The sequence below is a fragment of the Panthera onca genome, chromosome A1, assembly GCF_046562875.1.
Source record: "Panthera onca isolate mPanOnc1 chromosome A1, mPanOnc1 haplotype 2, whole genome shotgun sequence".
NCBI lineage: Eukaryota > Metazoa > Chordata > Mammalia > Carnivora > Felidae > Panthera > Panthera onca.
In genome coordinates, this window is record NC_138339.1 from 101,291,468 (window position 1) to 101,308,217 (window position 16,750).

The window sequence follows — 16,750 nt, forward strand, 5'->3', positions numbered from 1 at the left end:
GAAACTTTCCTTCCAGGTTTGGCTCTGTACCCAGCACTTTGGGCAGATCACGTAACTTACGTGCTAGCTCTGCAAAGCATCCATTTATATACCTTTCAAGTAGAAATTATGATATCTGCTCACCTCACAAGACTGTAGGGGATTTTGGATTATATAAACAGGCAAAGAATGCTTTGAAAGACACAAAAATACAGTGTATAATAAAGGTCATACCTTAAATCAGTGAGAAGAATGTGCACACATGGTCCCTGACTTATGCTGGTTTGAGCTGTGTAACAGACCAGGATACTCACTCTTGCTAGCAGGTGAAACATAATCTGACAGGAGGCTTTAGCATGGGATAGGGAAACTGAAAATGCAGACTTCACTGGATAGTGCTAAGAGGGAATGTAGACTTTTAAGACTCCCAAAACATATCTTTGGAATCTTAGGGTTCCAATGTTACACAGTAAGCATGGACCCTTCCTGAGGTCACTTACCAGGCCCAGTGGTGAGGCACTGGCTGGCCACCTCTTGCTATTTTCATTTTCTGCCACTTCTCTCAGAAGATACATCAATGTCTTTTCTTGGACTTTAGCCTTAAAGTACTCCCCAACAGGAGAAATCATGACTGAATAACCCAAATTCATTGATTTTCTTTTCCTACCTGTGATTTTAAGCCTCTTGAAGGCAAGAATTGCATCAAGCTGATTTTTATATCCCCAGTGCTTAGCCCATTGCCAGGTTAACAGTAGGCACAGGCAATGATTATTGAATAATGGAAAGAACAGCTGCTAGAGAGATGAACAGAAGTATTCCTACAACAGTAAGTGGAAAAGTAAAGCTTTGACAAAATATTTCCAAAATTCAGTTGGAGAAATAAATGTGCAATAGTCTAGAAATGTTTTTTTAAATGTTTTTTCTTTTAATTTTTTTAATGTTTATTTTTGAGAGAGGAAGACAGACTGCAAGTGGAGGGAGGGGAGCAGAGAGAGAGGGAGACAGAATCTGAAGCAGGCTCCAGACTCCAAGCTGTCAGCACAGAGTCCAATGCTGGGCTCGAACTCTCAAACTGTGAGATCACGAACTGAGCCAAAGTTGGATGCTTAACTGACTGAGCCACCCAGGCGCCCCTAGAAATGTTTTTTAAATGTTAATAAAGAAGGATTGAAATAGTTCTACCAGATACCACCCAACATAAAATTACGGAAATTAAACCAGTGTGGTATGGGCATGAGAATTGAAGGTCTAAAAAGACCAAAAGAAGGTCCAGAAAGAAACATGAGAAAAGTTGATGTATAATAAAGGTGATACCTTAAATCAGTGAGGGAAGTATGTACAGATGGTCCCTGACTTATGATGGTGTGACATAACAATTTTTTCAACATTAGAAGGTGCTAAAGTAATAGCATTCCGTAGAAACTGTACTTTGAATTTTGAATAGTGATCTTTTCCTGGCTAATGGTACCCAGTACTGCACTCTCTTGTGCTGCTAGGCAGTAGCAGGGAATTGCAGCTCCCTGTCAGGCACCTGATCTCAAGGGTGCTAACCACCATCCCAGTTTTCACTTTCAGTATGGTATTTAATAAATTACATGAGATACTCAGCACTTTATTATAAAATAAGCCTTGTGTTAGATTACTTGCCCACCTGTAAGCTAATGTAAGTCTTCTGAGCACATTTAAGGTAGGCTAGACTAAGTAAGCTAGGATGTTCCTTAGGTTAGGTGTGTTCAGTGCATTTTTGACTTACGATATTTTCAACTTATGGTGAAATTGTAATTGGGACATAACCTTACTGGAAGTTGAAGATGTCTATCATTCAGTACATGGCATTAGAACAAACTGGCTATTCGTTTGAAGGAGAGTTAAGTCTAGAATCCTTTTCCATACCTGAACAAAAAATTTTCACATGGATTTAATGTAAAAAGTGAGACATACAAATTATATATAATAAGGTATGAGTATATATTTTAAAAATCGTAGCATGGGGAACATCTCTCTAAAAATGACCCTGAATGAAGAAACCATAGATGTGACCACATACAACCCCAGTGCTGCAGAAACTAGTCAAAATACAAATTGGGACAAAGTCTTTGCTTATATATGGGAAAAGATGAATGTCCTTAGTAAATAAAGGTCCTCATATATCAATAAGAACCAGTCCCCAAAAGAAATTGGGTGAAGAAGGTGAAAGGGCAGGGCGCCTGGTTGGCTCAGACGGTTAAGCATCTGACTCTTGATTTCGACTTAGGTCAGGATCTCACAGTTCATGAGTTTGAGCCAAGAGTCAGGCTCTCCCTCTCTCTGCCCCTCCCCCAATCACATGCACTCTGTCTCTCAAAGGAAATAAACTTAGAAAAAAACGAAAGGGCAATTCGCAAAGGAAAAAAAAATCAAATATTTTTTGGATATACATGTTCAACCTCAACAGCGACTAAGGACATGCCAATTAAAATAATGAGATTTTTAGTTTTACTGTTTTAATGGTGAAGACTTTAAAAAGAATATGGTGCTCAATACTGGCAGGGCTCTGGGGAAGCAGGCACTCTCGTGTCAAATGGATTGTTCAGGCGCAGGTGGGAATTAGGATGGGGTGTGAGAGAAGGGGGTGGAACAGTCATTGGTGGAGAGCACAGTGCCCGAAGAGGTTGGGTATGTTAGTCCTACCTGGCCTTGCTGGAGAGTTGATGAAAGTTCTCTTGGGGTAGGAAGGTGGACAGCAGGAGAACAAGGGGAAAACAGATCCCAGAAGGTTCTAGGAAAGAGTGATTTCTGATGCCATTACAGCTACATTTCCCTTCATAAATTCTTCTTTGCTCATGCCTTTGATTTCTACAGAGCATCCCAACAACTCATTACCCAGCACACATTTATACTGGTTTCTTTTTAAAAATTGTGTTACTTACTTACTTATTTATTTAGAGTGAGCATGGGGGAGGGCCAGAGAGAGAGGGGGAGAGAGAATTCCAAGCAGGCTCCAGACTCTGAGCCTGACACAGGGCTCAATCTCACCGTGAAATCATGACCTGAGCCGAAACCAAAAGTCAGATGCTTAACCCACTGAGCCATGCAGGTACCCCTAAAAGTTGTGTTTATTTTCAACATTTACATCAAGAAGTGTAATGCAGTGATAGAAAGAAGCCAGGACTGACATTTAAGTGTTGTGCAGATAGCACAGGCACCCCTTGTGGGCAGGGCAGGGTAACAGTGAGAGCTTCCAATCTCAGTTTACTAGCTGTGGGGTTTCAGGAACATCATTCATTCTCTGAATTTCTTTCCTATATGTTTGTATTTCTGTAAGAGTAATACCACTTAACTTTACAATGTTATTGGAAGGAAAATTATGTATGTAAAATCCTGAGAGTATGTGCTCAATGAAAGCAGGTTCTCTTCTTTGCTAAGAACAGCAGCAAATGGGTCAGTTAGTTACAGGTGTCACTACTCGTTTCATATGTGGTCTTTTTTCCATCCCAGACAAGCTCTGAGGCCTCATACTGCCTGAGGGTCTTGCTAACCCTTGATAAAGGGTTTTGGGCAAAAATAAATTAATTTAAAAAATGAGCTGCTTCCTATTTTGTTGTTCTCCGGGCTGAGAGGAAGGCTGTGGCTCCTGGTACAACATTGATGGGTTCAGTCCAGCAGGGCTGCCCTCCATCTTCCTGGCTGCACAGGCTCATGTGCTATGGCTTGCATAACAACTGGAGATTATATGACCCCATCTGGTGAGGAAATGGAGAACAGAAGGCAGGCAAACAGGAGCCCTGAAGAGCCTTCTAAGTTACTTTAATCAAATTGGAAGGGCAGTCATCTACTAAATGCAAATGACTATTCAAATTTGGGGATTACCTGTGACCGTCATAGTAAGAACACAAAACCACATGTTAAGGCTCTTCTAATGTTGAAAAAATTGTTATGTCACACCCCCATAAGTCAGGGACCATGTGTACATACTTCCCTCATTGATTTAAGCTATCACCTTTATTATACACTAATTTTTTTCCAGTTTCTTTCTGGACCTTCTGGACCAAAAGGTCAGGGATGGAAACCCACAGTCAGCAGGGGCATGGTGGAGGTTCGATGGTTCCATCTCACACTGAGACACATGGCATTGAGTCAGGTGGCTCCTGGCATGGCTGTTGCTATGTCGCTCTTGTCTTTTGAGAGGTACTGTGGTGTGTTTAAAAAAAGAAAAAGAAAAAAAAGATTGAGTGGTACCCGGGTGGCTCAGTCAGTTGTACGTCCAACTCTTGATTTCTGCTCAGGTCATGATCCCAGGGTCGTGTGATCGAGTCCCGTGTCGGGCTCCATGCTGAGCATGGAGCCTGCTTGAGATTCTCTCTCTCCCCTTCTGCCCCTCTCCCCGACTTATGCCCTTGTGAGTTCTCGGTCTTAAAAAAAATAATCGACATCAGAATCTTAAGATCTTAATCACCCACTGCTATCTTCCTGGTCAGAGGTGCCCAAACCTTAACCTACCTCAAAATCACCTGGTAGGCTTGTTGGAGGCACAGGTTCAAAAGCCCCACCCTCAGAATTCCTGGGGTAGGGACCTGAGAATGCATTTCTAACAGACTCCCAAGTGATGCTGTTGATGCACGTACAGGTGTTGCTGCCCTAGGTAATTTTTAGAGAGGGTGTGGCCTTGATGCTAGGGGATCCACCCTGAAGGTGAATTTGTTCCCCTTCTCCTCTCCTCCCTCCTGCCACTCAGACCAGTCTTCTCTAGTTTCAAAAAAATAAAAATCATTATCTCAGTTTCTTCTGTTTAAGACAAGGGATTTATCAACTGCAACAGAAATGACAATTTCTAATAGGGGTACATTGACATCCAGAATTCAATCCCCGACACTGCTTAAACTTTAGGAAAATCTGGAAAACGGGACAGGAAGGAAGGAAGGGCTAAAGGAATGAAGGCAACCCGCCCAGGCCTCACACCCAGATATTCTGACTTAATTGGTTCAGGGTAAGTTCCTGGCAGGAATATGTTTTACGAGCTCCCCATGCGACTCTAATTTGCAACCAGGTCTGAGACCTGCTGGTCTACATCAGTGGTTGTCAAATTTGCCTGCACCCTGGGAGCATTTGGGAAGTTTTAAAAAAAATACTGATACTTCTGTCCCATTTTCAAAGATTCTGATTTGGAATGGGCTGCAGCTTGGGCAGAGTTTTTAAATCTTCTCAGGTGATCCTACTATGTCTAATATGCAGGTAAATCTATTCTGGATTTAACAAGTCAGATTGATGGCCTCGTCCTCCTCTCCAGACATTCTCTACCACACATTCTCAAAACGTATTCCCTCAGCCACCATGAGCACCACCTGAGAACTTTTTAGAAATGCAGCTTTTAGGCCACACCTCAGATGCCCTGAATCAGTAATTGAGTTGTAACAAGCAGCAATCTGTGTTGTAACAAGCCCTCCTGGGACTTGGATGGACCCTGAACTCAGAGAAACACTACTGTGTTATCCTGGCTGTTATCTGAGGGTTCTGTTTGCCATCTTCCCAGAGACCATCCAGCCTAAGAAGCAAGGACTTCAGTCCTCTGAATGTTGGGCAATACCAAATCCCCAGTTTCTAGATGAGCAATGCCAAAATTCTTGGTGTGACTGAGTTTTTATATAATCTGTGAAGTTTTTGTTGGCTGGAAATTGATGGCATCAAGTTGGGAGTGTCACTAACAGGCTGCAGCTGCAATCTTGGTCAAAATTCTAAGCAAAGAAGAGCTAGCAGGAGGCAGGCAACGTAAAGCAAACATTGATCCCTGTTGTCTGGGATGTGAAATAAGATCATGAAATATGAGGGGAGAGGATGGAACTCAAGGGTCTGTGCTAGGAGAAACCAGGAGAGCCCTGGTTTGGGAGTCTTTCCTTAAATGCTAGTGCCCTTAAACGTCTTTATAGGGACTTGCTTCTTGCCAAGGAAAAGAGCCTGTGTGTACTGTGTTAAATACTGAAAGAATTGATCATGTCAGAGCCAGGCAGAGTAGCACACACACAGCAGCCTAACTGAACACAGTAACATCAAGGAGTTTGTACAAAGGAGACTTGACCTGCTTGACAAAGGACTTCTTTGTGTACTCCCATAAAACCAGTTTATTCTGATTCAATTCAGCCCCGGGTTAGATGCTGGGAATTCTAAGATGGAAATGACATCGAACCTGCCTTCAAGTGGATCATACTTTCACAGGGGAGAAAGGCAAGCAAGTATATTTCTACACTGTGCTGATTGCTGTTTGTATACTCGGTGCAGCGGAAATGCAGAGAAGGATTAACACTGGATGAGGGTTGGCTTCATGGTCAGAGAAGCCTTCATGGAAGCAGACACTGGAGCTGGATTTTGGAGGGGAAATAGATTGTTTGGCTGTCAAGGTGGGTGGAGGGTTTCAACCTAGGCAGGGTCTGAGGTGGGGGCTGGGGGGAAGCAACCTACTGAGTATTGTTAGGGGGTAAATCATGAGATGGGGAGTGGCAGAGGATGTGACAGTGGCTTGAGCAGAGGTGACAGCTTTTTAGGCTAAGCTTAAGGAAGTTGAATCTGATCACACGGATCTGTGGTTGGCAGACCTAGCTGATGACCAGAATTACCTGGGGAACTTGGACTAATTCAGTAGGTCTGAGTGGGCCCTGTGATGTGTGCTGCCCAGGTGGGCAGGGAGGGAGAGGCTGACCAGGAGAAAAGAGGCTAGGAAGAGTGAAGTGGCAAGAGTGGGTAGTTCTGGAAAAGCAATTTGGAGACTAGCCCAGTGGATTGTGGAGTAACTGGGTGTCTTCCCCACTTTCAAAAGGAATGTTTAGATTTTCGAGACTGGTTTTTGTGCAATCTTTATTCAATACTTGTTGCAGAACATTTGCTGATGTGCATTGGGCCAGTAAGTGTTATCACTGCCAGTCTGGGTTTGGCAGAAGCCCCACCTGATTTTTTGCACTGTAAGTCAATTCACGTAGTAACAATAGTGGCAACAAATGAGGCGTGATAAGATTTACAGTTATAGTAGGCACTTATTAATATGTGTTTCCTAAAACTTGATAAAAATACATGTTTAAATTTACTTTAAAATTACTGGAAAATAAAATGGATAGGCATGAATTCCTCTGAGTGAAGACAAGATTGGTCAAGGGTGAACTATAGGCACTAATACTGAGTGTCTACTACAAATAAGCACATCAGTAAAGGAGCTTAAAGTGGAGCAAATCCTTGAGCCAGAAATAATAATTTGCCAGAAATTCTGTTGGGAAGCACTAGTTTTTGAAGCACATGCCTTCATTGCCTTGGAAAAGTCAAGCCACAGATTTTCCAGGTGTCTTGTTTGGAACCAAACACTTGGCATTTGAGCTCTCTGACTGTCATAAAAATATGAAACACATGAAAATCGCTCTCCCCCAAATCATTGTTTTATTATGTTGTGAGCTGACTTACATGAAACGAATAACATAAACTCTCATAGATTCTCATCATTAAGCATTATGTATCATGATGTGTTAGACTGTATTTTCCAAAGATGGTAGTAATAATATCTCCCACGCACACTTTTTAGGGGGTGACTTTGGCACTCTGCCCATTGAGAGTTGGGGTCTATATTCCTCTTACAAATTAAATTGTGTTTCCCTCAAAATTCCTATGTTGAGGTCCTAATCCTCAGCACCTCAGAATGTGGTCTTATTTGGAGATGGAGGTCATCAAGTTAAAGTCATTAGGGTGGGTCCTAATCCAGTATGACTAGTGTCATAAAAAGGAGGAAATTTGGGCACACGGGCACACAAAGAGGGACAGTGATGTGAAGAGACACAGAGAGAAGATGCCCATGTACAAGCCAAGGAGGGAGGCCTAGAAGAGATCTTTCTCTCACAACCTGGAGAGGGAACCAACCCTGCTGATACCTTGTGGACATCTAGTTTCCAGAACTGTGAGACAATACATTTCTGTTGTTCGAGTTCCAGTCTGTGATGCTTTCTTATGGAAGCCCTAACAAAGCAATACAGTTCTCCTTGAATCTGGGGGACTTGTGACTACTTATATAGCTTCCTAGGCTAGATTACAGAAGGCAATAAAGTCTCCATTGGTTCTCTTGGAGACTGGTCAGCTGTGAGGATGTTCAGGCCACTTGGAAAGGTCATATGGTGGTGTTCTAACTGCCAATCCCAGCTGACAGCTAGCATCAGCTGCTAGAAATGTTAAATAAACGCGCTTCCAAATGATTCCTGTCCCCAGCCCTCGGTCACCCCAGCTTTCAAATTTTCCGACTGAGTCCCTGGATATTGTAGTAGAGACCTATGAACCCCTGTATGAATTTCTGACTTGCACATGTCATGAGTATAATAAAAGGTTGTTTCAAGCTAATGAATTTTGTGGTAATTTGCTACATAGTAGTTGGCAACGTGTCTTTAAAATTATCTTTTTTCACAAAATGTTTGTACCTTATGTGGCTGGTATTTTATTGAAACCATTAGGTACCTTAGATTCTGCATGATGGTCACCACTTCTCCTGACCCTTCATGACATTAGGCTCAGATATTAGGAGCAGTAGGTGGCCCTGCCATAAGTCAATTTAATAGACCACGAATGGGTGAGTTTCAGACGAACTGAACAGGACAGACAACAGTGGCTCAGGGGTGAGGGTAGGAATTTTGGAACAACTTCTGAGGTGAGTAAGAGTTTACTAGCAAGGTTAATGCGGTTTTCCTGGAGCAGAGAAGGAATCTTTGAATCCCAAAAGGCAACACTTTCCTCATCTGGGGCACAGAATCCAGGAAAAAATAAAGCAAAAGTGCCAACCTGTTGTGGGGGGCAGGAAGTATTGGCTGTTCCAGAAAAAGGAATTGGGAAGCAGACTGAGGCAGCTTGTGAAATCTCAACCAAACTAGGCAGCACTGGTAACCCACAATTTACATGTCTGAATACCTCATAATCAGGGTCAGAAAGGGAGGCATGGACCAACCCGCACTGAGGAGCTGTGTTTATTCAGGCTCAAGGTATCAAACGTAAGGAAAATGCAGTTTGTAAATCTGCCCAATTATTTCCTAGCTTGCTCTTCTTCTCAGTTTTGTGCTTTGCTTTTCATTGTTTTCTTTTAATGTTTATTTATTTATTTTGAGAGAGAGTGCACACATGCATACTTGTGAGTGGGGAAGGGGTAAAGAGAGGGGGCAAGAGAGAAGCCAAAGAAGGCTCCAGCTGTCAGCACAGAGCACAAAATGGGGCTCGAACTCATGAACCATGAGATCATGGCTTAAACCGAAATCAAGTCAGACACTTAACCAACTGGGCCACCCAGGCACCCCAACCTTTCATTATTTTTTGATAAAATTCATTTTGAGCAATTCTAAATTTTGTTAGGGACTGGGGGAATTAAAAAAAAAAAACAGCTTTATTGAGGAATAGTGGACATCCAATATAATCACATATTTAAAATGTACAGTTTGATATATAACCATTACCATAATCAAGATAGTGAACGTATACGTTATTCCCAAAAGTTTCGTGGTCCTGTTAAGTCCCTGCCTGTGTCCTTTCAAGTCCTGCTAAGGGCTGGGGGAGTTTTATTCCCCACACTTCAGCCTTGCTTGGGAAGAATATTGTCCCTAGTGGTAATGGCCACCATGCTTGCTGAAGAAGTCTTCCAGATAACAAGAAAGAGGTTCTGTTTAATGGTGTGTGAGTGGGTGCGTGTGGGTGGGTGTGGGTGTGTTACAAGCCCTTTTTTGACTTCCCTGGAAAGACCTCATGAGGTTGTAGTTCTGTTACCTGAAAACTTCCTGAGTATAGTTTTTCTTTCAAGCACGTGCTTGTCCACACTGATAGGCATTGTGCAGGAGACACAAGGGATGAATTCCCACCTCATACCTGTTAGGATGACTACTATTAAAATAACAAGTGTTGGTGAGCATGTGGAGAAATTGGAACCCTTGTGCACTGTCGGTGAGATTATAAAATGGTATAGCCATTATGGAACACAGTATGGCAGTTCCTTAAAAAACCAAAATCAGAATTACCATTTAATCTAGCAATTCGACCTCAGAGTATATTCCCAAAAGAATTCAGAGACTCAAAGATATATCTGTATACCTACATTCAAGGCAGCATTATTCACAGTAGCCAAAGTGTGGAAGCACCCCCAAGTGTCCATCCACAGATGAATTGATAAACAAAATGTGGTACATACACGCGATGGAATATTGCTCAGCCTGAAAAAGGAAAGACATTCTGATATATCCTACAACATGGGTGAATCTTGAGGATAGGCTAAGTGAAAAAAGCTAGACACAAAAGGACAAATATTGTATAATTCTACTTATATGAGGTACCTGGGGTAATAAAATATACAGAGGGAGTAGAACAAGTGGTTACCAGGGGCTGGGGGAGGGAGGAATGGGAAGTACTGTTAAACGGATGCAGAGTCTCAGTTTTGCAAGACAAAAAGAGTTCTGTGGGTGGATGGTGATAACCTTGACGCAACAATGTGAATGTTCTGCATGCCCCTGAACTGTACTCTTGAAATTGGTTAGGATGGTAAATTTTATGTTTATGTGTGTTTCACTGTAATTTTTTATTTAAAAAACGAGAGAAAAAGGAACATTTTGTGTAGAATTTTTGGCCTGATCAGAAGGTTATGGTGAATTTGCTTTGTATTTTTGTCCTTTTCCTACTTTAATACATGCAACAGGGGACTTCAGCCATAATGGTAATGTTTTCTTTTCTAAATCAAGCAGTGGATACTTGGGTGTTTTGTATTTTCAAAAAATATACATTTTGGGGGCACCTGGGTGGCTCAGTCGGTTAAGAATCTGACTCTGTTTTAAAATTTTTTTTTTAATGTTTATTTATTTTTGAAGCAGACAGAGACAGTGGGGTGGGGGGAGGAGCAGAGAGAGAGGGAGACAGAATCTGAAGCAGGCTGCAGGCTCCGAGCTGTCAGCACAGAGCTTGATGCAGGACTCGAACTCACAAACCATGAGATCATGACCCAAGCTGATGTCGGATGCTCAACCAACTGAGCCACCCAGGTGCCCCAAGAATCTGACTCTTAATTTCAACTCAGGGCATGATTTCATGGTTCATGAGATGAAGCCCTGAGTCGGAGTCTGTGCTGACAGCTGGAGCCTGCTTGGGATTCTCTCTCTCCCTCTCTCTGCTCCTCTCCTCCCACCTGCCAAAATAAATCACTAATGCGTTTAAAAAATATATACCTTTTTCATTTACCTAAAATACTTCATAATAAAAACTTTAGAAAGTGAAAATATCCATTCAACAATATTTTGGGGGTGCTTTCTCTGTGCCTGGCTCTGCTTTATCATTGGGATATAGCTGTAAACAAAGATGATACAATTCCTGCCTCCACAGAGCTCACATTCCTGTGGGGGGATTGTTTGGATAAAGCACCTTGAATATAAATGATTATTTCTTTAGAATGGATCCTTAGAAGTGGAATCACGGAGCAAACAACAGTATAGACACTCCGAGGCTGGTTCTACATCCTGCCAATTGCCCTTCAGTCCCATCAGCAAACCTTGGGAGTGCCTATTTCCTCATTCCTGGCCAGCCTTACGTAACTTTTTTGCCCATTTGGTGGAAAAATAATATCTGCCTAATTTGAATTTCTTTAATTACTAGCCGTTAAATTATAAACAAGATGAAACAGTTTTCAAATGTTTATTGCCTATTTTTCTTTTAAGTTTATTTTTGAGAGAGAGAGAGAGAGAGAGGGAGAATCCCAAGCTGGCTACCCACTGTCAGCACAGAGCCCAACTGGGGGCTTGATCTCAGGAACTGGTGAGATAATGACCTGAGCTGAAATCAAGAGTCAGATGCTTAATTGACTGAGCCACCCAGGCGTCCTCCTGTACCTACTTCTAAATAACCCCCAGTTTAATTTACCTATAATTTACTTTGGTATATGGGCAAAATACCTAATTTTTTTTTTTTTTCACTCAAGAGAAGTTAATCAGGCTATCCTATACCATTTACTGAATAACTCCTTCCTTTCCTCTCTAACCTGTGGTACCACATGTGCGTCATATACTAAGACTGTGTTCACAGTTTAGGGCTTGTTTGTGGACATAACAGTTTGCACCGTTGCTTTACTCTGATGTGAGATCCCCATTATTTTGATTATTGCAGCTACTTAGTAATATCTGTTAAGACAAGCTTCATTGCCACTCTTGTTTGCCAAAGCTTCCTTGACCATTCTCACTCATTTATTCTTTGGTATAGTCTGAATGAAGTTTTAAAAAGCCGTGATAATTTTTATTAACATTGCATTAAACTCATAAATGTATCCAAGAAAAATTAACTTCCTTACAATAGTCATTATCCCCATCTAGCTAATTACAGTTTTTTACAGCAGAGCCATTGATTTATCTGTATTTGTTTCATATCAGCAAAGCCTTGCGAAACACAGCATGGCCGGAAATGTGTTAAACACTGTATATGGATACAAAAATGGCTACTACATATCTTCTAAAAGAGGTCACCTATATCTCACCCAAGTCAGAACACTATGGATGCAACGGAACATGCAGAAGAGGGGCACCTGGGTGGCTTAGTCAGTTATGCATCTGACTCTTGATTTCGGCTCAGGTCATGATCTCACGGTGCATGGGTTCGAGCCCTGCATCAGGCTCTACACTGACAGTGTGGAGCCTGCTTGGCATTGTCTCTTCCTCTCTTTCTGCTTGGGATTCTCTCTTTTTCCTTCTCTCTCTGCCCCTCCTTGCTCACTTGTGCATGCATGCTCGCGTGCTCTCAAAAATAAACATTTATTTTATTTTTTGTAAGTTTATTTATTTTGAGAGAGAGAGAGAGAGAGAGCAAGAGAGAGAGAGCAAGAGGGGCAGAGAGAGGAGAGAGACAGTATCCCAAGCAGGCTCCACGCTGTCAGTGCAGAGCCCGATATGGGGCTTGAACCCATGAACTGTGAGATCATGACCTGAGCCAAAATTAAGAGTCAGATGCTTAACCAACTGAGCCACCCAAGTGCCCCTACATAAATAAAAATTAAAAAAAAAAAAAAAGATTCAGAAGAGATGAATTTAAAAGGTACAATTTGGCACATTTTGACATGTATACATCAGTGAAATTATCACCACAGTCAAGACAGTGAACATATTCATTACTCCCAGATTTTCCTTGTGTCCCTGTGTAATCCCTGCTTCCATTCCCCCCACCATCTCTAGGCAGCCGCTGATATGCTTTATGTCACTCTAGATTTGTTTGCATTTTTTTTTAGAGTTTCGTATACATGGAGTCATACAGAATGTAATTCATTTTTGTCTGGCTGCCTTTGTTTGTCGTAATGATTTGGAAATGCATCCATGTTGTTGCATGTATCGTTAGTTCATTCCTTTTTATTGATGAGTAGTATTCCACTGTATAGATGTGCCACAGTTTGTTTTTTCATTTACCTGGAGATGGGCATTCGGTTTTGGGCTATTGCTGATAAAGCTGCTGGGAACATTCATATACAAGTCTTTAAATAGCTGTATACTTTTGTTTCTCTTGGGTACATAGCTAGAAGTGGAATCATTGGGTCATGTAGCAGGTGTACCTTTGACTTAAAAAAATTACTTATTTAAATTCAAGTTAGTTAACATACTGTGTTGTACTGGTTTCAGGGGTAGAACCCAGTGATTCGTCACTTACATATAACACCCAGTGTGCATCCCAACAAGTGCCCTTCTTAATGCCCATCCCCCATTTAGCCCCCTCCCCCCACTCACCTCCTCTCGAGCAACCCTCAGTTTGTTCTCTGTATTTAAGAGTCTCTTATGGTTTGCCTCCTCTCTGTTTTTATCTTATTTTGTTTTTCCTTCCCTTCCCCTGTGTTCATCTGTTGTGTTTCTTAAATTCCACAAATGAGTGAAATCATAGGATATTTGTCTTTCTCTGACTGGCTTATTTCACTTAGCATAATACCCTATAGTTCCATCCACGTTGTTGCAAATGGCAAGATGTTGTTCTTTTTGATTGCCAAGTAATATTCCATTTAAAGATTCTGCCAAATTGTTTTTCAAAGTAGTTGTACCATTATACTTTCTCACCAGATATTCTAAAGAAATTCAGTACATATCCTGTCAACAAACAGTGCTGGGACAATTGGAGATACATACGTAAACAAAACAAAACAAAATAGAAATAAGCCTCTAATCGCATGCCACATACATGCGACATACAGTTATGCCACATGGATCACTGACCTAAATGTAAAGCCTAAAACTATAAAAGTGCAAGGAGAAGCTACTTTAAAATATTGAAATCGAGTCCAGTTCCACTGAGGATGTGGCATTTGAGCCAGGCCTTGTAGCAGGTAAAACTGAAAGGACTTGGTAGCAAAGCGGACATTAAGAAGTGACGAAGGAGGGGCGCCTGGGTGGCTCATTTGGTGGTTAAGCATCGGACTTTGGCTCAGGTCATGATCTCATGGTTCATGAGTTTGAGCCCCCATATCTGTGCTGACAGCTCAGAGCCTGGAGCCTGCTTTGGATTCTGTGTGTCCCTCTCTCTCTCTGTCCCTCCTCCACTCACATGCGTGCTCTCTCTCTCTCTCAAAAATAAATAAATGTTAAAAAAAAAGTGAGGAAGGAGTCCATGGTAACTGGATGTCTTGACCCGTTCTTGCTGGCAGAATGGCAAGATGCTTAACAAAGAAGTTATTGGGCATACATAGAAGTAGGGGGTTCCAGAGTCAGAAAAGAACATTTGAGTTCCCAGCCCACAGTTCAGGTAGACATGTCCAGCAGACAGCTAGAAGCAAGACCCGGCAGAACATGAGAAGACTAGGAAGGGGATAGGAATTTTCAAATGACTTGATGATAGCAACAGATAATGCTATGAGGGTAGATGGTCTCACCAAGGCATAGAATATAGAATGGAGTAGAGTTGTAGACACAGTCTTGGAGAACGCCAACATTTAGGTGATGACAGAAGGTAAAAGAATTAAAAAAAAAAGTTAAGATGGAGCGATATAAAAAATGTCGCAAAAGGACCAAATGGGTGATTATCCTTAACATCTGAATACAGGTTGTAATCAATATGTCAGGAAGTCATGTAGGCGCCATCTTCAGAATACATCCAGAATCGAGATACTTCTCACCACCTCTCTGCTGCTACCCACCTGGTTTATGCTCTGCTGCCATTGGGTCTCACCCGCATTGCTGCAATGGCTTTCTTCCCTTGCTTGATACAGGATTTTCTTTTTCTTTTCCTTTTTCTCTCTTTCTTTCTTTCTTTCTTTCTTCTTCTTCTTCTTCTTCTTTTTTTTTTTTTTTTTTGAGAGAGAGAGGACCAGAGGAAAAGAGAGAGAGGGAGAGAGGGAGGGAATCCCAAGTATGCTCCATGCTCAGTGTGAAGCCAGAAGCGGGGCTTGATCCCACAATCCCTGAGATCATGACCTGAGCCAAAATCAAGAGTTGGACACTCAGCCCAGGCACCCTGATACGGGGTATTCTTTTTTTTTTATGTTTATTTACTCTTGGGAGAGAGAGAGTAGGGGAGGGGCAGAGAGAGAGGGGGCCACACAGAATCCGAAGCAGGCTCCAGGCTCCGAGCTGTCAGCAAAGAGCCTGATATGGGACTGGAACTCACAAACCGCGAGATCATGACCTGAGCTGAAGTCAGCACAGAGCCCGATGTGGGACGCTTAACTGACAGAGCCACCCAGGTACCCCCTGATACAGGATATTCTTAACAGAGCAACCGGATGAATCCTTTATAGGATTTAAGGATGAATTCTAGCAGGTGACTGCTCTGTCAACAGCTCCTTGTTTCATTTAGAGTAAAAACCCAAGTCTTTATAATGCCTACCTACATGATCTCCTCCTCCCATCCCATACCCCTTTGACCTCATTTCCTATTTTATGATTTTGGTCCACTACCCACCTTGCTCACTCCACTAGATTGCTCTGGCCTACTTGCTACTCCTTAAATATGACCAGGTATGTTCCTGCCTCAGGGCTTTTGCCCTAATCGTTCCTTCTGCTTGGAATTCTCCTTCCCTAAATACCCAACTGTATCATTATTCCAGTCTTTGTTCACTGTTTTCCCCACAACATCTATTAACTTCTAGCATACTAGAGAAGTCATTCATTAATTCATGTATTCATTTTGTTTATTTCTTATGGTCTGTCTCTCTCCTGCTAAAATTACAAAGCGCCTCGAGCTAGAATTGTGTCCTTTCCAGCTGCTTTTGGGAGACTTCCTCACACTGATCTTCAAACCCAATCCATACTTCAGCTGTCTCCATTCTGCTATTTATTCCATCTCTTTGTTCTTTATTTCATCTATTGCATTCTTCATACTTAATATTTCCACTAGGGTTTTTCGAAAATTATTTTTCTTTCTTGCTTGATCTTACTAATAATTTCCCTTTTCTCCTTAAGATATTTATCATGTTTATTTAAAATTCTTAGTGTCTGGGGGTGCCTGGGTGACTCATTTGTTTAGGTGTCCGACTTTGGCTCAGGTCATGATCTCACGGTTCGTGTGTTCGAGCCCCACATCGGGCTCTGTGCTGACAGCTCAGAGCCTGGAACCTGCTTTGAATTCTGTGTCTCCCTCTCTCTCTCCCCCTCCCCCACTCATGCTCTGTCTCTCTCTGTCTCTCAAAGATAAATAAGCATTAAAAAATGTTTTGGGGCGCCTGGGTGGCTCAGTCGGTTGAGCGCCGACTTCGGCTCAGGTCACGATCTCGCAGTCCGTGAGTTCGAGCCCCGCATCGGACCCCTGTGCTGACAGCTCAGAGCCCGGAGCCTGTTTCAAATTCTGTGTCTCCCTCTCT

At 42.2% G+C, this 16,750-nt stretch overlaps 1 pseudogene across 1 annotated transcript in view; it reads left to right on the plus strand.

Annotated features, from left to right (window-relative positions):
• The window catches only part of LOC132681269 (small ribosomal subunit protein eS27-like), a 36,376-nt pseudogene that overhangs the window by 18,560 nt on the left and 1,066 nt on the right, over positions 1-16,750 (plus strand). The gene's annotated exons all lie outside the window — the stretch shown is intronic.